Genomic DNA, 26,879 nt, shown 5'->3' with positions numbered 1-26,879 from the left:
CTGTGCGCAGTCGGCAAATGGTTAAAGGGGAATTTTCCAAAAAAAATATTAGTTAAACCCACAAGTGCTTTACCGCTTCTATTCCTTTATATTGGCTTTTGAAATTTACAAATGCAGTGATTTAGAATTTGGATGAAAGGTTTAGCATTGGGAAACACTTTTTGAAAGATAAATAGTGCATTTTATATACGACTATATAGATCAGACAAAAATGAGGGACAAATGAGGGGGAAAGGGGGACAGAGGGACTTTGTTCAAAATCAGGGACAGTTGGGAGCTATGGTGGGTGTATGCCAACAGAATCGCCAGAACTTTTTTACAGTAGGCGGATCAGTAAGTGCACACCAGCAGAATTAGAATATTTGTGTCACACAGTAAGAACATCAGGAAGGAAAATAATCCGCCCTGATTTGGCATTTAATTGTTTAATTAGTTTCACTTTCATTTATCTTTTACTTCGTCATTTAGTTGAGGGGAGGATAGAACATCGGTCTGGTTCTCTCCCCGAGTTTCTTCGTTCAACATGGGTCTCAGTACTTCTGAGAGAATGGGTTGCCGGACAATACTGCAGCAGCTGGATTTGTCTGATTTGGAGTCTCTGTACAAGACTGTCAGCAAAACCAAAACAGCATTCTATGGCAAAGCAGGTGAGATGTTCTTAAAGCCAAGTGAGACATTAAACAATACACAGATTAATAATGGGGACACATGTATGTTATAGTGAACACGCACGGTTCATTATCATATATACAGTAGGTAGGTATATAAGTGTTAGAATAAGAACAATGAACATTGTGGTGACTTGGCTCATAACAAAACTGTTTCTTAAGTTAAAAATATATCACGGACCATCCCTCATATTCGGGAATTTCCGAGATTTGTCAATGGAAATTTTCTTTTCCAGGAAATATCCTGTACCACTAAATGTCTCTTTAATTGTATGTTGATTTATATTGCTAAATTTTGGGGAGTAACTTCACTTTCCTTGATTTACAGTATTTACATTGTGAGGATTATAACAAACTTTATTGCATCTTTTGTTATTCCCAAGGAAAATCTGTTTGTCTATGTCCATGTGCAAAGTGAATGTGAATAGGAGGGACTTTTTAACCGGTTGCCGACCGCCGCAAGTACATATACTGCGGCGGTCAGCCCCGGCCAGGCAAAGTGACGTATGGGTACATCACTAGCCTGTCACTTGCTTGTGAGCCAATAGCGGGCGAGCGCGCGCCCGCGGAGGCGCGCGCCCCCCCCCGGCTCGTTCCCTGGGAAGTCCGTGCGTGTGACCGGCGGACCCGATGTCCGCCGTTTACTCGCGATCGTCCGCCGTGAAGGGAGAAAGGCAGACGGCTAATGTAAACAAGCCGCCTGTCATTCTCCCCTGTGTATGAATAGTGATCATACGGTTCTACTATGTAGGACCGTTGATCACTGTTCCTACACCAGTAGCCATGTCCAATCACAGTTAGAAGCACGCCCCTAGGGACACACTTAACCCCTCCTTCCCCAATAAAGTTAACCCCTTCCCTGCCAGTGTCATTTTGCAGTAACAGTGCATATGTATAGCACTGATTACTGTAGTAATGTCACTGGTAACCCCAAAAGTGTCAAAAATGTCAGTCAAGGGTCCGATCTGTCCGCCGCAATGTCGCAGTACCGCAAAAAAAATCGCAGATCGCCGCCATTATGTGTTAAAAGAAAAACACCAAAAATGACAGAAATCTTTCCCTTAGTTATTAAACGCAATAACTTTTGCGCAAACCAATCAAAATACGCTTTTTGCGATTTTTTTTTTACCAAACATATGTAGCATAAAACAAATTGGCCTAAAATGTTAAAAAAATTTGATTTTTACATTTTTTTTGGGGAATTTCATATAAAAAAATGTGAAAAATATTGTTATTTTTGCAAAATAGATTTTTGTTTATAGCGCAAAAAGTAAAAATCGCACAGGTGATCAAATACCACCAAAAGAAAGCTATGTTTGTGGGAAAAAAAAGGACGTCAAATTCGTTTAGGTACAGCATCGCCCGACCGCGCAATTGTCCGTTAAATTCACTCAGTGCCGAATCGCAAAATAGGCCCTGGTCAGGAAGGGGGTAAAATCTTCCGGGGCTTAAGTAGTTATTATTAATTAGCTGCTGCACCTGCAGGATTCTAATGAGCAAAGTGCCAGGGCCTGCATCCCCTTAGCCACAAATAACCTTTTGGGAGTATTTCAATAAAACAGATTTTTTTTGTTGCAGAGGATGCAGTCACACCCAAAATCTGATTTGTATCTTAGTGTAGACTTCAGGGAAAATCAGTAAGCAAAATCACACAAGCAAGCAAAACAATAACATTTCTGGGGGGGTGTTCTGTACACCATCTGTGTACAAAATGCTTGCAGGTTGCCACATTGATTTTTACAGAAAATGAGAGCACTGCAGTTTGAAATTGAAAGATAATTTTTAATAATGTTATATTACAATATGGCTTGTGTATATGCCATATTATTATTTTTTTTTATTTGCTATATTTTTTTCCACAAAAGTGGAGCTACCCTTTAGGTTTCCAGAGATGCTAGCAGGGTTTATGTAAACCCAATCACTAAAATCTTACATACTGTAAGCTTTATATTAATTAACTGATATCAAACGTCATTAGTAATATTTTTATATCTTTAATGAAATAGGTCCTTTCTTAGGCACTTCCTGCTCTAGGGTGACAAAGTTGTATTCTTAACTGACAATTTCACTTCTGCGATGTCACACAAACGTCCGACAGAAACATAACATAGCAGCTGTCACCATCAGGACACCCAGAAAAATGCCACGCAGCCATTGCTGGAGTGCATATGTAGGCAGGAAGTGACTGCAAAGAGACTTCAGAAAAATCATCAGCACAAAGCATGAAAAAAGGACAAAGCAGTATTTTATTTTAAAAAATGCCAATAGTTTATAATACACAGTGCTTTAGCAAAGTATATGTCATTCAGGAGGGGTTTATAACTCTATTTGGCAAATGAGGTTTAATGTTGTTAAATGTAAAGTTATGCATTTGGGGGCTAAGATTATGCATGCATCATATATACGAGGGGGAGTACAACTGGGGGAGTCAATGGTGGCGAAGGATCTGGGGGTAATGGTAGAAATAGCATGCAATGCCAAGCTGTGGTTTCCAAAGCGACCAAAATCCTTTCTTGTAGTAAGAGAGGTATGGACTCCAGAGAGAGAGATAACATTTTGCCCCTGTACAAATCATTAGTAAGACCTCATCTGGAATACGCAGTTCAGTTTTGGGGACCAATTCCTAAAAAGGATATCAGGTAACTGGAGAAAGTGCAGAGAAGAGCAACCAAACTGATAAGAGGCATGGAGGAGCTCAGCTATAAGAAAAGATTAGAGGAACTGAATTTATTCTCTCTTGAGAAGAGGAGATTAAGGCCTCTTTCACACTGGCGTTCCGTATGTCCGTATATCACCCCATCCGTTTGCGGATGATATATGGACATAATGTATGTCAATGGGATTGCGGATGTCAGCGGATGACCATCCGCTGACATCCGATTTGCATCCTTTCAGTTCTGTTCCGTTTTTGGAACGGAACAGAACCCTATTTTTCTTCCGTTTAAAAAACGGAAAGGACGCAAAATCTGATGTCAGCGGTGTCATCCGCAATCTCCATAGACATACATTATGTCCGTATATCATCCGCAAACGGACATACGGACCAAATGACACAAGTGTCATCTGTGTCCGTAAAAAAAAAAAAGTGCCGGAGCGGATCGCAATACGGTTCGCTCCGTGTAAAAGAGGCCTAAGGGGGGATATGATCAACATGTATAAATACATAAGAGGACATATATTGAAGTTGGTGTTAAGTTATTCACTTTAAAGTCATTACAGAGGACAAGGGGGAACTCTTTATGTCTGGCGGGAAAGAGATTTATTTTCCAAATATAGAAAGTTTTTTTCACAGTAAGAGCTGTGAAAATGTGGAATAGACTCCCCCAGAGGGGGTTCTGGTCAGCTCTGTGCATTGCTTTAAAAAAAGGCCTGGATTCTTTCCTAAATGTACATAATATAACTGGGTACTCAAATTCTGTTCTGCTTCCTTCAGAGCCCCAACTTTGCCAGCCAGTTTTTTTTTTTTTTGTTATTTTTTATCAGCAAGTTAGGACTGTTTTTATATACTGTTGCTAGGTAAAGGCAGTTTAGTTCTGTTAACAACTGTTTGTTAGAATCCTGCAGGTGTTTAACCATATCTCTTAGTAACGTTATTGTCTTATTGGTTTGAAAAAGCACACTAGCTAAACTGTTCTTAATTTAGACTACGTTTGGCCTAAAAAATTATTTAAATACTTCAAGGTATCTCCATAAGAGCTGGGTGAGCACGGGGTGTCATATTCAGGTGCGTAGAGAAATCACAAAACAATTCAGCGGCTCCTTTGGGGGTTGTGCTACACAGGTCAACACAACTCACTAGACATGGTGTGCATGAGCCCTAACTCCTATTCCAGTTTGGGTGAACAACACTAGGTTTATTCATTCATTGCTCTCTGTTTATCTGTTTATTATCAGCAAAATGTATTCATTCAAATGCCCAAATATACGAGTCTCAAAGCAGCTGCTGAAATCCCAAGACCTTACAGCCCCATTCACATCTGTGCAGCCTGGTGCAATAACGTGCATGTGTTAGATTATGCATTAATGAGCATTTTGTTGGGAGAGCCTATTCAATTAACCACTTCAACTCTGCTCACATTGCTGCTACTGCAGCAATGTGGCTCGTTATCGTCCAGCGACGTAGACCTACGTCGCTGGACTCCGCCCCTTGTGGGTGGCGCGCGCGCGCTGCCGGAGGCTTGCTCCCGCTGTGTTCAGTCACAGCGGGAGTCGGGCCAGGGGAGGAGCGGCGGCGATCGCCGCTGCTCTTCCCCGATCGTCGGGGAATCTTCTTTGGAGATCCGCCCGCTTGTGTAAACAGAGCGGGCGGATCTCCTAAGTGACAGGGAGTGACAGATCGCAGTGTTCAGCATAGCTGAACATATGCGATCTGTCCCTGTGTCACTCAGTCACCTCCCCCCCACACGTTAGTAAGCACCAGGCATACATTAACCCCTCCCTCTCCAATAAAATTAACCCCTTCCCTGCCAGTGTCATTTTTACAGTAACAGTGCATATTTATAGCACTGATTACTGCAGTAATGTCACTGGTACCCCCAAAACTGTCAAAAATGTCAGTCAAGGGTCCGATCTGTCCTCCGCAATGTCGCAGTCCCGCAAAAAAAAAATCGCAGATCACCGCCATTACGCGTTAAAAAAAAACCCACCAAAAATGACAGAAATCTTTCCCTTAGTTATTTAAAGCAATAAATTTTGCACAAACCAATCAAAATACACTTATTGTGATTTTTTTTTTACCAAACATAGGTGGCAGAAAACAAATTGGCCAAAAATTAAAAAAAATTTAGATTTTTACATTTTTTTGGGGGGGGGGGGGGGGGAATTTCATATAAAAATTCATATAAAAATTTTTTTAAAAATATTGTTATTTTTTCAAAATAAACGCTCTTTTTTTGTTTATAGCGCAAAAAGTAAAAATCGCACAGGTGATCAAATACCACCAAAAGAAAGCTCTGTTTGTGGGAAAAAAAGTTTTAAAAAAATTTAGTTTGGGAACGGCGTCGCACGACCGCGCAATTGTCAGTTAAAGTCGCACAGCGCCGAATCGCAAAAAGTGGCCTGGACGTAAGACAGCAAAATCCTCCGGTGGTAAAGTGGTTAAATTGGCAGCCAACATACCACCAGAAAACACACCTGGACTATTTTTCTGATGTGCGGAAGTATGTTACTGTGCTTTGAGGTTTACTGCAATGCAGATGTGTTGGAGGTGCGTTCCTCTAATGCATGGGGGTGCCATTTAACATGAATGAAACTGCAACACACGAATGCACAGGTGTGAAGCCATCCTAAATATAGGTATGAATGTAGAGTCCAAAAACTGAACCTCCAAGGTTACCTGCCTGTAAATGCTACAGCAGCTGAGTGGAGTTAAAATCTTGGGTCTAGAGACACTTCAACTCACTGCTACCCAAACAATAAATATCAGTTCTGAGTAGAATTACCCTTTAGCAATATCTTTTTTTCTTCTTTTCAGACCTTATTGAGAGAATCCTAGAAGAGAGTAACACGGCCTCGGAGCTCTTGAAGCGGAAAAAGGTTTACAAAGATCAAATTTTGCAGTATCTGAATAATGAGCGTATTTTTATACCAACTAAAATCACAAAAGAAGAGGCCATACAAAAATTGATAGAACACTGGAGAAAATCAGTAAGTAATACCGATCTGAGGATCCAGTTCATAACCTGAAAGTTTTTTAAATGTTTTCAGTTGTTCTGTTATGTAAAGCAACTTGCAGCTAAACCTGGATATAAGCTAGGCTAACCAGACATCCATGATTTCTGGGGACAGTCCGTGTTATCAGGAGGCTTCCCCCTAGAAAAAAGTGTCCCCAGTGTATCCCCATTCATTACCACTTCACTTAAGGACCGGAAGGTTTTACCCATTTAATGACCAGGTCATTTTTTGCGATACTGCACTGCGTTATTTTAACTGAAAATTGCGCGGTTATGTGACGCTGTACCCAGATAAAATGAATGTCGTTTTATTGCCACAAATAGAGCTTTCTTTTGGTGGTATTTGATCACCTCTTTGGTTTTTAGTTTTTGCGCTATAAACAAAAAATATTGACAATTCAGAAAAAAAACAAAACAATATTTTTTACTTTCTGCTATAAAACATTCCCAATAAAAAAAAATGTAAAATTAAATTTTTTCATCAATTTAGGCCAATATGTATTCTGCCACATATTTTTGGTTAACAAAATCCCAACGAGTGTATATTGAATGGTTTGCACATAAATTATCACCTCTACAAACTAAGGGATAGATTTATTTCATTTTTCTTTATTTATTTATTTTTTTACTAGTAATGGCAATCAGCGATTTTTAGCGGGACTGCGACATTGCGGCGGACAGATCGGACACCTAACTGACACTTTTAGGGGACCTGTGACATTACTAAAGTAATCAGTGCTAACAATATGCACTGTTACTGTACTAATGACACTGGCAGGGAGAGGGTTAACACCAGGGACGATCAAAGGATTAAGTGTGCTCAGAGGGAGTGCTTTCTTTTTTTTTTTTTTTACAATTCAAACGGTTCCTTTATTGAAACAATTGGCATGACACATTCACAAATTGGACAGCATATACAAGAGATTAAGAGCAACCAATATAATGCATTAACAGCGATAACAAAACAGTCCAGCATAGCAGGTCATATAACAAACAATCATCCCCATGCCCTCAGTCCCGGAAGCACCAGGAGTAACACTAGGCAGACAGCCGCGACTAGCCCGAAGGTGCCAGCCAAGGCTGCCATACCCTGTCAAATTTTTTAGGACAGTTTCTCAGCAAGTAGTTCAGCTTATATAACGGTAGAACCGCATCAATAGAGTTCTCCTAGGAAACCACCGAGGGGGGAGAAGGGGCAATCCATTTCAGAACAATTTCCCTTTTGGCATAGTACAGCAAGTAATTAATTAACATTTTGGTGGGTCTAGGTCTCTGATCATCATCCATAATGCCCAACAGGGCCAAAATTGGCGAGATCGGGATAGCCATCCCCAACCTGTGGTTGATGACATCAAAAACTTGTAACCAGAACTGGGCTACCTTGGGGCATTCCCAAAAATATGAAAGTAAGTCCCCACAGTGGCGAGGCAACGCGGGCAGTCTGGAGATCTCTGAGGGAAAATTCTATGTAATCTCTGAGGGGTATAGTAGATTCTATGCAAAAATTTGGTCTGAATCAAACGGTCTCTGGCAGAGATCATCAGTTTGGTACCATTCTCAAAGCAATCCTCCCAATCATCTCTATCAAGATCAGCTAAGTTTCCCTTCCACATATCCCACAACTTATCCATTCTGGGAGAGTGGGAACATTGCAGGGTAAGGTAGAGAGAGGAGAGCGGCTTGGCCAAAATCTCATGTGCAAGCAGCTCCTCCACCGGGTCCATCTCCAAGGTTAAATTCTCAGGAAACTGAGCTTGGAGCGCATGCCGCAACTGGAGGTACCGGAAGTACATCCAACTAGGCAGGCCCCTCGCCCTTCGAAGGTCGGAGAAGGGGAGAATGGAACCCCCGGGGCACACATCCTGGAGGGTCCGCACCCCATACCGCGCCAGCAGCTGGGGATCTGGCAGGGACACCAGATGCCTCAGGTTGGGGTTCCCCCACAGAGGGCAGACCGGAGACTACTGAGTAGGCAACAAAAACCGCCACCACGCACACCCGCAAGGTCACTCTGGTAGACTGAAGAGCCGGGGGACAGGCTTAGAAGTCCCCTGTACACCAGGTTACTAAGGCCCCGCAGAGACCCCACCAGAGCAGCCTCCAGACACACCGCCGCATTTCCCCGCGACTGCGCATACCACCAGCCAACAGTGACCAGCACCGCCGCCCAGTAGTAGGTCCGGTAATCAGGCATAGCAAGTCCTCCACAACTCGACGGTAGACACAAAGCAGATTTAGCTAAGCGGGGAGATTGTCCTGCCCAGATAAATGAACTCACATAGCCATCAATGACCCTAAAAAAGGAGACAGGCAGCCAAACAGGATAGTTACGAAAAAAATACAAAAATTTAGGCAAAAAAATCATCTTAAGCAGATTAATTCTACCCATGAGGTTCAGCGGCAGAGAAGCCCAGAGGGCACATCTATCCCGAAGGTGAGCCACAAGGGGATCGAGATTCAGGAATTTAAAGGAGGTCGGGTCCCGTCTTACCTCTATACCCAGATAGCGGAATTGGTCCACCCACCGCAAAGGGGTAAGGGCCGCACCAGCCCTGGTTCCCGGGTCCAAGGGGAACAGAACCGACTTGGACCAGTTGATTCTGATACCAGAGAATCGACCAAACTCGTCGAAGATCTCGAGGGCAGCCCCCAAGGAAGCGTTAGCATCATGCAGGTATAAAAGTGCGTCATCTGCGTATAGGGAGATCTTCTCCTCCAGGGGGCCCACCCGCAGACCCACAACGGAAGGCGATCCCGGATCAGGATTGCCAGAGGCTCGAGGGCCAATGCAAACAAGGAGGGTGAAAGCAGGCAACCCTGCCAAATACCCCTCTGCAGTGGGAAAGAATCCGAGACCCCGCCAGAAGTACGAACCCCGGCAGTGGGCGAACGGTAAAGCATAGTCAGCCAGGTGAGGAAATTGGGGCCGAAGCCAAACCGTCGCAGAACCTCCCACAAGAACCCCCACTCGACAGAATCAAATGCCTTTTTGGCATCAAGGGAGGCTATAACTCTTTGCCCACAGTCAGCATGGTCAGCCACCAGTTTCAAGAAAAGCCGCCGCAAATTAATATCCGTACCCTTACCTGGCAGAAAACCCGTCTGCTCTGCCTGCACCAGCACATCAAGTAGCCCCGCAATTCTACGAGCCAACGAGGGAGTGCTTTCTAACTGTATGGGGGATGGACCCAATAGATACACAAAGAGACCTGTGTTTCATAAATAGGAGAAACACAGGATCCCTGTGTTCATCTCTGACAGAATGGCGGTCTGCCTTGTTTACATCGGCAGACCGTCGTTCTGTCTCCATAGGGAGCAATCGCGGGTGGCCAGCTGGACCCGCTTATTGGCTCCCCCTCTGACCAATCTCCACTATCTCCAGTGACTACCTGCTATCCCAGATAATGTCTTGTTAGAGGAAACGCGTTAGTTCTAGCTCCATTTGTACCATTGCGTTCCATGTGGTCTAAAGAAAATTTTATTGAAAATGCTTTTTTATCTACATAATTACTTTATCCATGCCTCATTGTTACTTGGCGGTCCCCTACTGAGCTGTCTCCATTGTTGGTGGAAGTAGAACAATCAGGGGTGTGGAGAGCAAAGTGGAAAGTGGTGTGAAAGATTGCAACTACCTATTCCCCTTCCACACTAGGTGTATATACCCCACTGCCTCTATTGACCCAATAGGCGTATGCTAAAATGGGTCCATTTGTTCTGGAAAGACTCCTTGATGTTGGTGGTGGTTGATCTATTCACAGGGTTACTCAGCATTCACTTGGATCACTTATCAAAGATTCATGTTTTCACATCAGTCTGGACTTTGTGATTTGTGGAACTTTTTTCCTTCTTTCTTTCTCATCACTCCTAAATGTCACAGTACATTCAACATGTACCAATTTGTAGCTCACTGCATTACATGTATTATGTTTTATTACCTTTGTTTTGATAAGAGATATTGATCATTTTAATTATTCACTCATTTCTATACACATTTATATGTTAACTAGAGTTATCTAGGATACACTAGCGACACACATTTTGTTATAACTTTATAACTAATAGACAAAAATGAGAAAAGCGGGAAAAAAATATATATATTATACCTCCCTTTACAGGACATTTCCATAACTGTGAAACCTAAAGCTGCAGAAAAGCCCCCATCTAATCCCTGGCAACTACAAAACACAACCTCTGATATTGATCTTGGCCAACTGTCCATCCAAGTCAAAAGTTTATCCATACACAACAACCAGGAAGATAGCAACAAAGAAGAGAAAGCAAAATCACTTCCAATGTCGGATGCTCAGGTAGGTCTACAGTACTTCAGCATTAATAATGCAAATTATTTTTTATGCCACTTGTGTTTGGTTGTTTTTCAGAAATCACTCTTAAATCACCCTGTGTGTTTAAATCCAAAATCCCCCCAAAAAACCCCTCTTTACTCATCATAGTGACTATCATCCCTAAAACAAAAAATAATGAGAAATGTATAATTTTACAGTTGTCCCTGGAACAAGAGGTGAGGGAAAATCTTCCAATGGGGGAAGCTGCCCTGTTAAAAACTGCCTAGATTGGGATTTCAGCTCAGAAATCAGTGGCTCCTACAGGTGGGGGATATAGACTGGAGCTGCCAGCTCTCAGTGACAGCCAGCAACCAGCACTAAACCCAGGAGCTGAAAGGTCATCTCTTAGGCTTCTTCTATTTCTACACAGCACTTGCAGTAGATGACTTAAAAAACAATACCTTCCCACTGTGTGTACATAGTCACAGGTGGCGTAATGGCACTTCCTTGAGTATGGAGGCTGAAATAGAGTGTTGCAACTCTTTCCTGCTTTTCTTTGCATAAAGGAAAATAAATAAATAAATATATATATATATATATATATATATATATATATATATATATATATATATATATATATATATATATACACAGTATCTCACAAAAGTTAGTACACCCCTCACATTTTTGTAAATATTTTATTATATCTTTTCATGTGACAACACTGAAGGAATGACACTTTGCCTTTGCTACAATGTAAAGTAGTGAGTGTACAGCTTGTATAACAGTGTAAATTTGCTGCCCCCTGAAAATAACTAAACACATAGCTATTAATGCCTAAACCACTGGCAACAAAAGTGAGTACACCTCTAAGTGAAAATGTCCAAATTGGGCCCAAAGTGTCAATATTTTGTGTGCCCAACATTATTTTCCAACAGTGCCTTAACCCTCTTGGGCATGGAGTTCACCTGAGCTTCACAGGTTGCCACTGGAGTCCTCTTCCACTCCTCCATGATGACATCACGGAGCTGGTGGATGTTGGAGACCTTGCGCTCCTCCACCTTCCCTTTGAGGATGTCCCACAGATGCTCAATAGGGTTTAAGTCTGGAGACATGCTTAACCAGTCCATCACCTTTACCCTCAGCTTCTTTAGCAAGGCAGTGGTCATCTTGGAAGTGTGTTTGGGGTCGTTATCATGTTAGAATACTGCCCTGTGGCCCAGTCTCAGAAGGAAGGGGATCATGCTCTGCTTCAGTATGTCACAGTACATGTTGGCATTCATGGTTCCCTCAATGAACTGTAGCTCCCCAGTGCTGGCAGCACTTATGTTTGATTGTAGGCAAGAAACACTTGTCTTTGTACTCCTCACCTGGCTGTCGCCACACAAGCTTGACACCATCTCAGCCAAATATGTTTCTTAGTCTCATTAGACCACAGGACATGGTTCCAGTAATCTATGTCCTTGTCTAAAGCAAACCGTTTGCCGGCTTTCTTGTGCATCATCTTTAGAAGAGGCTTCCTTCTGGGACGATGCTGACCAATTTTATGCATTGTGCGGCGTATGGTCTGAGCACTGACAGGCTAAACCCCCACCCACCCCTTCAACCTCTGCTGGCAGCACTCATAGGTTTATTTCCCAAAGACAACCTCTCGATATGATGCTGAGCACTTGCACTAAACTTCTTTGGTCGACCATGGCGAGGCCTGTTCTGAGTAGAACCTGTCCTGTTGAACTGTTGTATGGTCTTGGCCATTGTGCTGCAGCTCAGTTTCAGGGTCTTGGCGATATTCTTATAGCCTAGGCCATCTTTATGTAAAACAACAATTGTTTTTTTCAGATCCTCAGAGAGTTCTTTGTCATGAGGTGCCATGTTGAACTTCCAGTGACCAGTATGAGAGCGTGAGAGCGATAACACCAAATTTACCACACCTGGGACCTTGTAACACTAATAAGTCACATAACAAAGAGAGGGAAAATTACTAATTGGGCCCAATTTGGACATTTTAATTTAGGGGTGTACTCACTTTTGTTGCCAGCGGTTTAGACATTAATGGGTGTGTGTTGAGTTATTTTGAGGGGACCGCAAATTTACATTGTTATACAAGCTGCAAACTCACTACTTTACATTGTAGCAAAGTGTCATTTCTTTAGTCTTGTCACAGGAAAAGGTATAACAAAATATTTACATAACAAAAAATGTGAGGGGTGTACTCACTTTTGTGAGATACTGTGTGTGTGTGTATATATATATATATATATATATATATATAAACATATTCTTACAAAAGTGAGTACACCACTCACATTTTTGAAAACATGTAACTATATCTTTTCATGTGACAACACTAAAGAAATGACACTTTGCTACAATGTAAAGTAGTGATTGTACACCCTGTATAACTGTAAATTTAGTGTCCCCTCAAAATAAATCAAAACACAGCCATCAATGTCTAAACCGCTGGCAACAAAAGTGAGTACACCCCTACGTGTAAATGTCCAAATTGGGCCCAAAGTGTCAATATTTTGTGTGGCCACCATTATTTTCCAGCACCGCCTTAAGCCTATGGGGAATGGAGTTCGCCAGAGCTTCACAGGTTGCCACTGGTGTCCTCTTTCACTTCTTCATGATAATATCACGGAGCTTGTAGATGTTGGAGACCTTGTGCTCCTCCACCTTCCGTTTGAGGATGCCCCACAGATGCTCAATAGGGTTTAGGTCTGGAGACATGCTTGGCCAGTCCATCACCTTTACCCTCAGCTTCTTTAGCAAGGCAGTGGTCGTTTTTGATGTGTGTTTGGGGTCGTTATTTGATGTGATCCCCTCCCTTATTATATATAAGGGAGGGGATCAAGCTCTGCTTCAGTATGTCTGTAACGCTCCTGCGTTTTTAGTATAGGCTGGATTTGCAGCTGCAAAATCTCCACTCAGTAGTCATGTAGAGATGTGTTGAATACCAGATCCAACTCTCCAGGACTCATCACCGTGGGCCTGTCAGCTTCAACATACAGATATATACACACTCAATGAGATGTTCCTGGAGTGATAGGATGTATATGATAGTATGAAGGTGATGTGCTGAAGGGACAGGTGTGAACAGTGACAAGGATGGTAATCACTTGATAGGTTTGTATAGGAGGGTTCAAGATGGTATTTAGGAATGCAGATAGGTTAGTATCGAGTATGCTAATAGGTGGTGAGGACAGCAGATGACAAATACAGGATAGAGTAACCCAGTGCAAGGATAGATAGTAGTAGACAGGAGAGCTAGCAATCTATGCAGCAGTGCAGATGATAGATGGTAGTAGGCTCAAGAGCTAGCAATCTATGTAACAATGCAGATGATAGGATAGTATGGATAGGTAGTAACAGTCCTTAGTGTGCATAGGTAGATAGTGCAATAAGGTTATGGAGGGTTCCCCTGCGGGGTACTTATCACTTGTAATGTTAGTAGTTTTAGAGAGGTCCAGTAGATGAGGAATGGTCCGGTAGCGAGATACAGGGATCAGTAGCGAGGTTCCGGTCTGCTCCAGGTAAAGGGAATAGCTGGAGGTTCCGATCGAGAGACAGGCTTGAAAGCATGTGGATATCAAGGCAGGTTGAACGAACAATGTGAGTGAGACCGCCGGCCGTTGAAATAGCCGCTCTGCGGCGCTCAGCAGTGACATCATCGTTCTTAAAGGTATATGCGTACCACCTGAAGAGAAAGGTGGGACGCATTACAGAGGAAAGTGGTGATTAAGGGTACCGAAGGTACCGGAATCTTACAGTGTCACAGTACATGTTGGCATTCATGGATCCCTCAATGAACTGTAGCTCGCCAGTGCTGGCAGCACTCATGCAGCCCCAGACCATGACACTCCCACCACCATGCTTGACTGTAGGCAAGACACACTTGTCCTTGTACTCCTCACCTGGTTGCCACTACACACACTTGACACCATCTGAACCAAATAAGTTTATCTTGACCACAGGACATGGGTCCAGTAATCCATGTCCTTAGTCTGCTTGTTTTCAGCAAACTGTTTGCGGGCTTTCTTGTGCATGATCTTTAGAAGAGGCTTTCTTCTGGGATGACAGCCATGCAGACCAATTTGATGCAGTATGCGGTGTATGGTCTGAGCACTGACAGGCTGACCCCCTACCCCTTCAACCTCTGCAGCAATGCTGGCAGTACTCATATGTCTATTTCCCAAAGACAACCTGCGGATATGATGCTGAGAACATGCACTCAACTCCTTTGGTCGACCATGGCAAGGCCTGTTCTGAGTGGAACCTGTCCTGTTAAACCGTTGTATGGTCTTGGCCACTGTGCTGCAGCTCAGTTTCAGGATCTTGGCAGTCTTCATATAACCTCGGCCATCTATATGTAGAGCAACAATTCTTTTTTTCAGATCCTCAGAAAGTCCTTTGCCATGAGGTGCCATGTTGAACTTCCAGTGACCAGCATGAGAGAGTCAGAGCGATAACACCAAATTTAACACACCTGCTCCCCATTTACACCTGAGACCTTGTAACACTAACAAGTCACATGACACCGGGGAGGGAAAATGGCTAATTGGGCCCAATTTGGACATGTTTACTTAGGGGTGTACTCCCTTTTGTTGCCAGCGGTTTGGACATTAATGGCTGTGTATTGAGTTATTTTGAGGGGACAGCAAATTTACACTGTTATATAATCTGTAAACCAACTACTTTACATTGTAGCAAAATGTCATTTCATTAGTGCTGTCACATGAAAAGATGGAATAAAATATTTGCAAAAATGGGAGGTGTGTACTCACTTTTGTGAGATACTGTGGGCCGGATTTAAAGAAACTGCAGCTTCAAACCTCTATGACGTGTTTCAGTTTCGCCGCGTTCAAATCAATTAACTGGCGCTGCGGCGAATTGGCGAGTAAAACAGCAATAATGAATTCCGCCGTCAGCGGGATTCACTTACGATCGCGGCTTCGCCAATTCGCAAACTTATGTCTTCGTGCTTATAGCAGTTTCACATAGCGATGTGGGCTAGTGGATTAGTGCACACATCACATGTCTGTAATTCATCTCCCTCTGCTGTAGGTTCGAGGCTTACCATCTCCACCTACTTTTTTTATTTTCTTTTTTTGTTTATATTGCTAAAATGTAACGGATTACATCATATATATTGCTAAATAATGTTACACTCAGAAGCGCTTGCAAGCTTACACCATTTTAAGTGTTTTTTTGATCTTGTCTGTGTGTCGAATCGATCTTATGAAGGAAAGTACCAAAGGCAAGTGACCAAACCCCTACCCTACTTCAGGGCAAGATGAAACCTCACAATTTTACCATGGTCTTCTTCCCACATTCCATACAATGTTTAGTTCTTTAGCTATATGTGCTTTTTAGCCTTAACACACTCCATTTTTTCCACCATACAGCTTTATTCTGCACAATAGCTAAGTGCTTTGCAACTTCACTGCAGTTCACAACGTCATGGGTTCAAATCACATCACTACACTTGGGATCTCTTTTCACTCTCATTTTTTTAAACAGTTTTTTTAAACTATCTTGAATTTGGGGGGGGAGGGGGGTGTCCTACCCAAATTTCAAGCACATCAATGGAAACAACACAATTTTGATTTTATGAGTGTGGTCCTAGTTTTATCGAGATGCAATTCTTTACATATTTACCATGGTTCTTACAATTTCTTGACCAATAAACATAGGTGTCTGATATTGGACTCTCTCCATATTTCAACAACACAGACCCTCATAGTCCAACACTACATTTGCCTCACACCTCAACACAACACTGTCACATCCCTACTCTACATTACAACCCCTCACATCACCAGTACAAGCAGCATGCAAAGTGCAAAACTCCGGCCTTGGCAGCTTAATGGGCCATACACTAACAATTTGTCTAGACTTTTTCCTGTAGACTTAACCAAACCATATAATAGAAGCTCAAACCTCAACACTTTCAATTTGGATGCAATCAGGCAGGCCCTTGCACTACATAGAAAATGTCAATCGGAAGGATAAAGTCTTCTCTAAATCTTACAGTGTGGATGGCCCTTTTGTCTGTAGGCACCCACACAAAACAAAAAAACACATGTTCAATTCTAATGTATTTATTTATTTGAGAATGACAGCAGAAGGAGGGATGCAGCAAAAGAATATTGTCACTCTCCAGTCCGTGTGCCTTTACAGCGCCAGACCACGATCTTTGCTCCATGGCTACGGGATTCTGATGTCTTCCACAACTTCCGGCAGAGTTCAGAATCCATTCTGCACCTCTACCAGCTCATAGGGGACAGGCATGGCAAGGTTGCTGGGCAGCTTCCAAGCCACTTTCGAAGTTCCAGGGTGTTCATGTTGGTCATTGGCCATGTGCCTTACCAAATATCCACTGACCACAAAAGAAAATGAGTGGAGTCCATCAAGGTGGGTTTCTACCACCTACACCCGCAAGCAGTACCACTCCTGGAAAAATAAAACAAAGGATAAGACATTTCATAATGAAAATCACATCTTAATGCCTGTTTGCTTCATTCTGAACTTCATTTAATTTCGACATCACGAGTGAAATAACACATTTTATGCCAACTTACACAAATCAGAAATCATTAATGTAAACATTTGAATACACACCTGTGACGCCAGACAGCCCATCACCACAGGCTTCCCATGGTACGTGCCATGATTCCAAGATGTTGATGTTCTGGAAAATTACAACACCATAAGATACCAAGCAGCCGTTCATGTTATCAATAACTACACAGGTGGCATAGACACAAATAAACACCTGCCAGCTCTTCTCAGCCCTTTACACTATTCACAATACCAACATGTTTATGGTTAGAGGTGCATGTTTTTGCTCAAGTAACACAATTTTACCAATGTTGACTACACTTTATCTACAATGGCAAGTGTCATTGGCAGATGATAATCACCCTCTGTCTCCCTGTGAGTGGCACCTCTGCTAACTAGCTAATTAATACACATGCCCTATCTTGACCGGTTACAGTACTTACATGTAAAGTGGCTAGCAACCAGGGTATTCCGGGTGGCCATACCGGCAGCGGTGCTCCGCCGCCTGGGGGCCGCCGGCTGACGGACCTCTGGCTCCCTCTCCTCCGTCAGCTCCCAAGAATCATCCCGGGCAACGCACATGTTGTGCAACACGCAGCACGCCAGGATGATCTTGGAAGCCTTTGTAGGAGAGTACAGGAGTTCACCCCCAGGCCGGGCCAAGCAGAGAAACCGGGACTTGAGAAGACCTATGGTCAACTCAATGATACTCCGGCTTCTCCGCAAGGCCCTGTTGTAATTCCTCTCTGCTGGGCCCTGGGGGTACCTGATTGGAGCCATCAGCCACGTCAGCTGCGGGTAACCAGCATCCCCTGAAAAATAAGAAAAATATACATTAGTTATTCATATCATGTGACTTTAGATGACTCCTCAAAATGGGAGACAATTAGGCATTTTACTAAACAACCTGCTCGTCTGTTTGCAAAAAATCATATGAAACATCTCAACTCTGTCTAACTGCCTAAATCACTAATACAAATGGGAAAAAGGACACACAAAGTGGTGGGTTTCTCTTGCAAGTTACAACTTGGCCCCTATTTTGTTCCTATTACATTAGCCTAGGTCTTACTTCTGGAATATATCTGCAACTAGAGTGAGGAAACCAATATTGACTCACTTATGCAAAGTACTTTGGGGATATGGCAATACCATTGGAATCATTTGTCGGTTTTCTTTGGGTGGCTAGAGGACACCATTTACACATTGGTTAACCACCTTCATTGGACTCAAAGACAACTTTGCAAATCTTTCTTTTGTGAGCTGCTAAGCTGCTGATCTGGTTGTGTGTGAACAGCCTGACAACTCCTAACACATCCATTTTAGGTAGGCTTTGCTTAAATCAGGGTGTACACCGATGTAGCTTATTCCTATGTCTATGTAATCTTACAGTTTATGTTGTTAAGACAAAATACTTTACCAATAAGCCACCCTTCGGGCATTTGTCCACTTTCAAACACCTCGTACAGAGTACTTGTTCTTAACATACTGGAATCATGGCACGACCCTGGGTGACCAGTGTTGACACTCATGATGCGCTGTTTGGCGTCACACACTAATTGGACGTTCACGGAGTGGTACTGCTTGCGGTTCCGGTATTCACTTTCGTGGCTCCTTGGGGGCCTAATGGCTATGTGGGTGCCATCGATTGCCCCTAGGATTTGCGGCATGTGTGCCCGCCGGTAGAAACCCAACTTGACTTCATTCCACTCATTTTCATTCTGTGGCCAGTGGATAAAATTGGGCACTATATCCACTATGGCATTAATGACCAACATGAACACCCTTGAAACTGTGGGCTGGCTAATGCCCATGATACTTCCCGAAGTGGCTTGGAAGCTGCCACGCCCTAAAATATACAAAGTGGCCAGCAATCTGGCCATGCCGGGCACCGCATGGCCGCGCTGTGTGTCCGGGTCAATTTTCTCTGCTATGAGCTGGTAGAGGTGTAGAATAGTTCCTCGCTCGAGCCGGAACTTCCTCCTGACATCAGAATCCCGCAGCTTGTCCAAATAGATCCTTGGAGCAAAAATGCGTGGCTGGCGAGGTAAGGGCACACGGACTGGAGGTGCTGCTGCTGGAGGTGCTGCTGCTGCTGCTGCTGCAGCTTCCCCACCTTCTGCTGCCTCCTGTGCCAGGGCCTCCTCAAACAAGGCACCAATAAATGCCAGCATTGCACCATCTAATGCGTCTGGGATATCGTCCTCCATTTTGAACGCGCAAATTCGCGAATGCGCAGATATATATAGAAACGGCCGCTAATTATCACACCTGTGAGCCAGCTATAAAAGGAGCACATGGCCAATATGGCTGCTGGATGTTATAGATCGATGTTTCTTATGTGCTAGCAAGACCCTGTGACCCACAACCTACATTATCTGGAGGTAAGACAATTGTATCTCTCTCTCCCAAAAAAAGGAAGGAGACAATTTGTACTTATCTTGGGTGTGCTTAAGTTGTCTACGGTGAATCCCCTCCAACCCACAATAGCTTGGGAACCCCTCAAGTGTCTTTTAATCATTGGCAGTTGGCCCCATGTGCATGTGGTTTGGACATGTGTTTTCTCATGTTTGTTAAAGGTGTGCAGTCTAGATTTGGCATCTAAACCTGCCCCCTTACCTTCCCAGCTTCCAAAGACACCATTTTTGCTTTCCTGATAACTGTAATTTATTATGTGCACGTATGTAGGTCATGCGATTTCTCATGTATGTTTAATGTTTGCAGCCTCCTTTTGCCTATAAAGGATTACACCACCACCACCACCACCACCACTGTGTTTGTGCCATTAGGTAAGTGTTTGGAGGGCCTCGTGTGATTTGTACCCCTATGAGTTTTCTTATGTGTTTTTTTTTTCCATTTCTTTGCAGCCTCTTCTGCTCTTTGCCACCACCACCACCACCACCACCACCACCACCACTGTGTTTGTGCCATTAGGTAAGTGTTTGGAGGGCCTCGTGTGATTTGTACCCCTATGAGTTTTCTTATGTGTTTTTTTTTTACATTTCTTTGCAGCCTCTTCTGCTCTTTGCCACCACCACCACCACCACCACCACCACCACCACTGTGTTTGTGCCATTAGGTAAGTGTTTGGAGGGCCTCGTGTGATTTGTACCCCTATGCGTTTTCTTATGTGTTTTTTTTTTCCATTTCTTTGCAGCCTCTTCTGCTCTTTGCCACCACCACCACCACCACCACCACCACCACTGTGTTTGTGCCATTAGGTAAGTGTTTGGAGGGCCTCGTGTGATTTGTACCCCTATGAGTTTTCTTATGTGTTTTTTTTTTCCATTTCTTTGCAGCCTCTTCTGCTCTTTGCCACCACCACCACCACCACCACCACCACTGTGTTTGTGCCATTAGGTAAGTGTTTGGAGGGCCTCGTGTGATTTGTACCCCTATGAGTTTTCTTATGTGTTTTTTTTTTCCATTTCTTTGCAGCCTCTTCTGCTCTTTGCCACCACCACCACCACCACCACCACCACCACCACTGTGTTTGTGCCATTAGGTAAGTGTTTGGAGGGCCTCGTGTGATTTGTACCCCTATGAATTTTCTTATGTGTTTTTTTTTTCCATTTCTTTGCAGCCTCTTCTGCTCTTTGCCACCACCACCACCACCACCACCACCACCACCACCACCACTGTGTTTGTGCCATTAGGTAAGTGTTTGGAGGGCCTCGTGTGATTTGTACCCCTATGCGTTTTCTTATGTTTTTTTTTTTTCCATTTCTTTGCAGCCTCTTCTGCTCTTTGCCACCACCACCACCACCACCACCACCACCACTGTGTTTGTGCCATTAGGTAAGTGTTTGGAGGGCCTCGTGTGATTTGTACCCCTATGCGTTTTCTTATGTGTTTTTTTTTTACATTTCTTTGCAACCTCTTCTGCTTTTTTTGCCACCACCACCACCACCACCGTGTTTGTGCCATTAGGTAAGTGTTTGGAGGGCCTCGTGTGATTTGTACCCATATGCGTTTTCTTATGTGTTTTTTTTTTCCTTTTCTTTGCAGCCTCTTCTGCTCTTTGCCCACTACTACCACCACCACCACGACCAAGTCTGTTTGTGCCATTAGGTAAGTGTGTTCTGTAACTGTTCACTAATTATACTGTATATGAAGAGCAATCTGCAAATCCTGTTTTTTCTGTTTTCTCTTTTGTCATTTCAGATTTAGGAGTTTGGGGCTCTTTGCTGCTGCTGGACAGCCAGATTCTCTGCCCACCTCGTGCTCCCATGGCCCCACCCACTGGAAGGATGAGAAGGGGCAGGGTGGCCAGGGGGGCCAGGGGGGCCAGGGGGGGCAGGGGGGGCAGGGTGGGCAGATCGTCTGGCTCTGGTGTGAGGGAGGCTCCAGCTGTATCCATGAGGGAGTCCACCATCCCCATCCCGGAGGAGGAAGCCGGGGGAGGTGTTAACACACCAAGTGGACAAGCTGGCTCTTCTGACAGTAGTCCTGGAGCGGGTCCGTCCACCAGAGTCAGCTTGTCCACATTACCCCGGCTTCCCCGTTTCACCCACAATCAGTGCTGTGCCCTGGTCCACGCCTATATGGCCAGATATCAGGCGATACATGGGACCAGGGCCGCGTCTTACTCAGTAACAGAGAAGAACAGATTGTGGGATGAAATCCGGGATGCTGTAAATGCACTGGGTGAAGCACCTCGCCACCGTGACAGTGTGCGGAAGAAGGTCAACGACATCTGTGGGTCCGTTCGGAAGAAGCTAATTGCATGGGCTGCGGAGGGTCTTTATGACCGTCAAGGTCGGCTGGATGAACGTGCACGAAGTTCTCTCTGGGATTATCAATTACCTTTCTTGAACATCATAGGACCCGATACCATCTTTCCCAGAGAGGACTTAGATTCGGATGCTTTGCACCGAGGTAGGATATTATCTTGGATGTCAATTGTGTGAGTTGTTTGGAAAAGATTAACTACTATCCTATGTGTGACATTAAGAGAATGTGATACTTGCCCTTCCAATTGTCCTTTTTTTGTTTTCCCCAACCTGCAATTTGTTCATCTGTAGCACGGATCTCAGCCCCTCCACAGCCCATGCAGCTTGGCGAACCAGACGGACTCACAGGTGTTGACATCAGTGCTGACCCTCCTCCTGGTAGGTCCAATATCATACTGTGCCAAACAATGTAGATGTTTTTTTTTTTCCAAGATAGCTCATATTGCTATGTCCTTTACAGAAGATCCGCAGCAGGGAACACACCCAGTGCAGCTAGGCCTGGAGGAAGGTGTTGGTATGTCTAGTCAAATAATGTTTTTTTGAATCTTATTAACCCCATTAACACACATGTTTTTTCTTAGGAAAGAGTGTTGCCTTTTAGATGTTTACCCTGCAAAACACAGTTGACAGCATTAATGGGTGCCGTCATTAGTAGGCAGACCAAGCCTTCTTAACCTTTGGGAGGGTTTAGCAAGTGTCCTATGAGCCCAGGAAAGCACTTTTGAATGTTTGGCCTCAATGCTTCATTCATGAAGCTAGGAGGGCAATCTGGCCATAATCATTACTGACTAAGGTTATGTACTAAACATGTTTTTTTTTTTTTGTTTTTAAAAGAACATCAGGCCCCTCTTGACGTTGCAGCTGGAGTTGGATCAGGAGCTGGCGACGATTCTGCATCCAGTGCTGTGGTATGTGATATAAGGGAACAAGGTGCACATGTAACATTTCAATGGTAGCATTGATTTTGGACTAGATGTGGCTTACATTGTGTGTGTTAAATTAGTGCTATGACATTCTGACGATGCACCAGCACAACAAGAGTTCTATCTTGAACATCAGGGAATTATGTTATAATTTGGTGTGCCACTAATGTTCCAAAAACATCCAGGATCTTTAAAGTCCGGCCCGTCTTTGATTTTCCAGGTCCAAATTCATGGGTATCGTTTGGTTGGGTTGTCCTGTAGCCGATTGATGGCAAGATTTTAGACAACATACGTAGATGTATAAAGTCATTGGTGTAGTAACAGATTTACCAAAAGCATAAACAACCTACCACACCAGGGTTAATTGGGAACACCTTCATGTTGAATCTTTTTTGCCTTTGTCATATTAGTCACACCAATATAATATGTACCCATTATCAGAAGTGTTGCTAGCTTGGATAATCTTACAATGAACAAGTACTCATTAGAAGCACATCAAACTTTTCAACGTTCTGCTTGGGGTGTTAAGTTGTCAAACTAATCTGAAATATTTAGTCATGATGTTTGATAATGATTTGGTCTATTTCTTCTGCTTTCAGGTAGCCTTAGATGCAGAGGGATTGTCACCTACCCAACTTCGTCCATCTATGCTGGATGTAGCCGAGAGGCTGCTTGATGAGTATCAGGTCCAAAATGAGTTAAGGAGGCGTACTCAGCAATCTACTGAGGCAGTACGTCTGCTCGGGCTCATACAGGAATCTGTAGCAACAATGGTACAGGTTCACCAGGATATGTTACAGGTTCAACAGGATATGCGTAACAGCTTGGTAAGTTTAGCAGACCAGCATCAACGGGATCGGCAAAGTGTTGACACTCAGGTGCTGGTCACACGCCAATGCCTGTTTGGATCTGAAGATGCCCCATTGGCAGAGCCCTCCCAAACATCTCACTCACCTGCCACTGCAGGTTGTGCTAGTGGGAGGGTAATGCCAGTGTTGGCCACTTGTCAGGCAGCTGGGGATGGGACAATTCCTCCTGTAGCCACTCCTAGCACTTCACACTCCGTTCGGACTCCCACACCCCTCAATGAGCAATCCTCCTGCACAACCTCAATGCGCACTGGTTCCACAGTACCCCTTCCACCTGACTACATTCCCTCCACACCTTTATCACTTCACTCCTCCCCAGGCCGTTCTTCTTTTTTGTCACCAATGCGACATGTCGTTTGCCCCCGCACCGTGGACCACAACAAACAATCAACCACCACTCCCCACACATCTTCACAACCCTTGCACCACCAGCAGCATCAAATAGCCTTGGAGCAGCAACGATCCCATCTCATGGTAATGGCACACGTTGCCCAAATGCTTAGGCTGACCCCAGAGCAGATGACACTATTGGCCGAACATCTTCTGTCTGGGACATTTCCAACGTTCAACACCCTGCATCATCAGCAGCCTCAGACAGAAGATATGATCCTAATGGGCCACTTGAGCACAACTCTACAGTTAACCCCAGACCAGATGGAACTCTTGGCACACCATTTGATGGCAGGAAACTTAACAGTGCTCACCACACTGCTTCAGGCACGACCACCAACTTGATTTTTTGTTTTTTTGTTTAATTTGGTTTAGTTTTGTTAATGATTTACATTGGCCAATTTTTTGGGCCATTTTTTTTTTTAATTTGAGGGTGGCACAATATGATTTATTATAGTGCTTCTTTTGGGGATGAAATAAAATTTTATGCTAAATGATTAGTTTGTGTTTGCTCTTTGGTTTTTTAGGAGTGTTGGTGGCCAAGTAATGGCCCTGGTTAATGTAGGCATTTATACACACGTGCTTCTCTATCTCCAAACATATGATTTCATGTAAATTTAGATAACTCAATGTTCACATAACGACCCAAGAAAAGGTCTCCCTTCAAATGTAGCTTCAAAACAAGTCTCAAGGCTAACATAAACCAAAGCCAACATACTAACAATTACAGACCACACCACTCAAGTAAACAAATACAACACAAAAGACATTCGATGTGTACACCAAAAAGAAAACTTGGGTAATAAAATAAATGTTTTAATAACACATGTGGGTGTCTACCAACTGTAGCGTACAAAAAATATATTACAATATATAATAGAATGAACTAAATTGCCAATGTAACATTTGTGTTGCAAAGAGCAACATACTTAAATTTAATTTAGATAAACATTTTAAACATTTTTTATGTTTTGACATCATTTTTTGGAAGGTTTTCACAAAAACAATTCTTTTTTGTAAACATTTGTGGTTTTGTCGGTTGCCATAAAAACAACAAGGCTTTTTTGTAAACATTTGTGGTTTTGTCGGTTGCCATAAAAACAACAAGGCTTTTTTGTAAACATTTTTGGTTTAGTTTGTTACCAAAAACAACAAGGCTTTTTTGTAAACATTTGTGGTTTAGTTTGTTACCAAAAACAACAAGGCTTTTTTGTAAACATTTTTGGTTTAGTTTGTTACCAAAAACAACAAGGCTTTTTTGTAAACATTTTTGGTTTAGTTTGTTACCAAAAACAACAAGGCTTTTTTGTATACATTTTTGGTTTTTTCCGTTGCCAAAAACAACAAGGCTTTTTTGTAAACATTTTTGGTTTAGTTTGTTACCAAAAACAACAAGGCTTTTTTGTAAACATTTTTGGTTTAGTTTGTTACCAAAAACAACAAGGCTTTTTTGTAAACATTTTTGGTTTAGTTTGTTACCAAAAACAACAAGGCTTTTTTGTAAACATTTTTGGTTTAGTTTGTTACCAAAAACAACAAGGCTTTTTTGTAAACATTTTTGGTTTAGTTTGTTACCAAAAACAACAAGGCTTTTTTGTAAACATTTTTGGTTTAGTTTGTTACCAAAAACAACAAGGCTTTTTTGTAAACATTTTTGGTTTAGTTTGTTACCAAAAACAACAAGGCTTTTTTGTATACATTTTTGTTTTTTTCCGTTGCCAAAAACAACAAGGCTTTTTTGTAAACATTTTTGGTTTAGTTTGTTACCAAAAACAACAAGGCTTTTTTGTAAACATTTTTGGTTTAGTTTGTTACCAAAAACAACAAGGCTTTTTTGTAAACATTTTTGGTTTAGTTTGTTACCAAAAACAACAAGGCTTTTTTGTAAACATTTTTGGTTTAGTTTGTTACCAAAAACAACAAGGCTTTTTTGTAAACATTTTTGGTTTAGTTTGTTACCAAAAACAACAAGGCTTTTTTGTAAACATTTTTGGTTTAGTTTGTTACCAAAAACAACAAGGCTTTTTTGTAAACATTTTTGGTTTAGTTTGTTACCAAAAACAACAAGGCTTTTTTGTATACATTTTTGGTTTTTTCCGTTGCCAAAAACAACAAGGCTTTTTTGTAAACATTTTTGGTTTAGTTTGTTACCAAAAACAACAAGGCTTTTTTGTAAACATTTTTGGTTTAGTTTGTTACCAAAAACAACAAGGCTTTTTTGTATACATTTTTGGTTTTTTCCGTTGCCAAAAACAACAAGGCTTTTTTGTAAACATTTTTGGTTTAGTTTGTTACCAAAAACAACAAGGCTTTTTTGTAAACATTTTTGGTTTAGTTTGTTACCAAAAACAACAAGGCTTTTTTGTATACATTTTTGTTTTTTTCCGTTGCCAAAAACAACAAGGCTTTTTTGTAAACATTTTTGGTTTAGTTTGTTACCAAAAACAACAAGGCTTTTTTGTAAACATTTTTGGTTTAGTTTGTTACCAAAAACAACAAGGCTTTTTTGTAAACATTTTTGGTTTAGTTTGTTACCAAAAACAACAAGGCTTTTTTGTAAACATTTTTGGTTTAGTTTGTTACCAAAAACAACAAGGCTTTTTTGTATACATTTTTGTTTTTTTCCATTGCCAAAAACAACAAGGCTTTTTTGTAAACATTTTTGGTTTAGTTTGTTACCAAAAACAACAAGGCTTTTTTGTAAACATTTTTGGTTTAGTTTGTTACCAAAAACAACAAGGCTTTTTTGTATACATTTTTGGTTTAGTTTGTTACCAAAAACA

The 26,879-nt window shown here is 42.5% G+C and overlaps 1 pseudogene across 1 annotated transcript in view; it reads left to right on the top strand.

Moving 5' to 3' along the window:
• Positions 1 to 480: 480 nt before the first annotated feature.
• LOC309547954 (uncharacterized protein C3orf38 homolog) overlaps positions 481 to 26,879 on the top strand; it is a 96,612-nt pseudogene continuing 70,213 nt past the window's right edge. Inside the window, exons 1-3 of the transcript XR_014226155.1 lie at positions 481 to 647; positions 6,142 to 6,314; positions 10,456 to 10,647. The product of XR_014226155.1 is annotated as an uncharacterized protein C3orf38 homolog (transcript). The remainder of the gene's footprint in view (positions 648 to 6,141; positions 6,315 to 10,455; positions 10,648 to 26,879) is intronic.

This window comes from Pelophylax lessonae (assembly GCF_965119305.1).
Source record: "Pelophylax lessonae genome assembly, chromosome: 2".
Lineage (NCBI taxonomy): Eukaryota > Metazoa > Chordata > Amphibia > Anura > Ranidae > Pelophylax > Pelophylax lessonae.
This window is presented reverse-complemented; position numbering and strand designations above follow the sequence as displayed.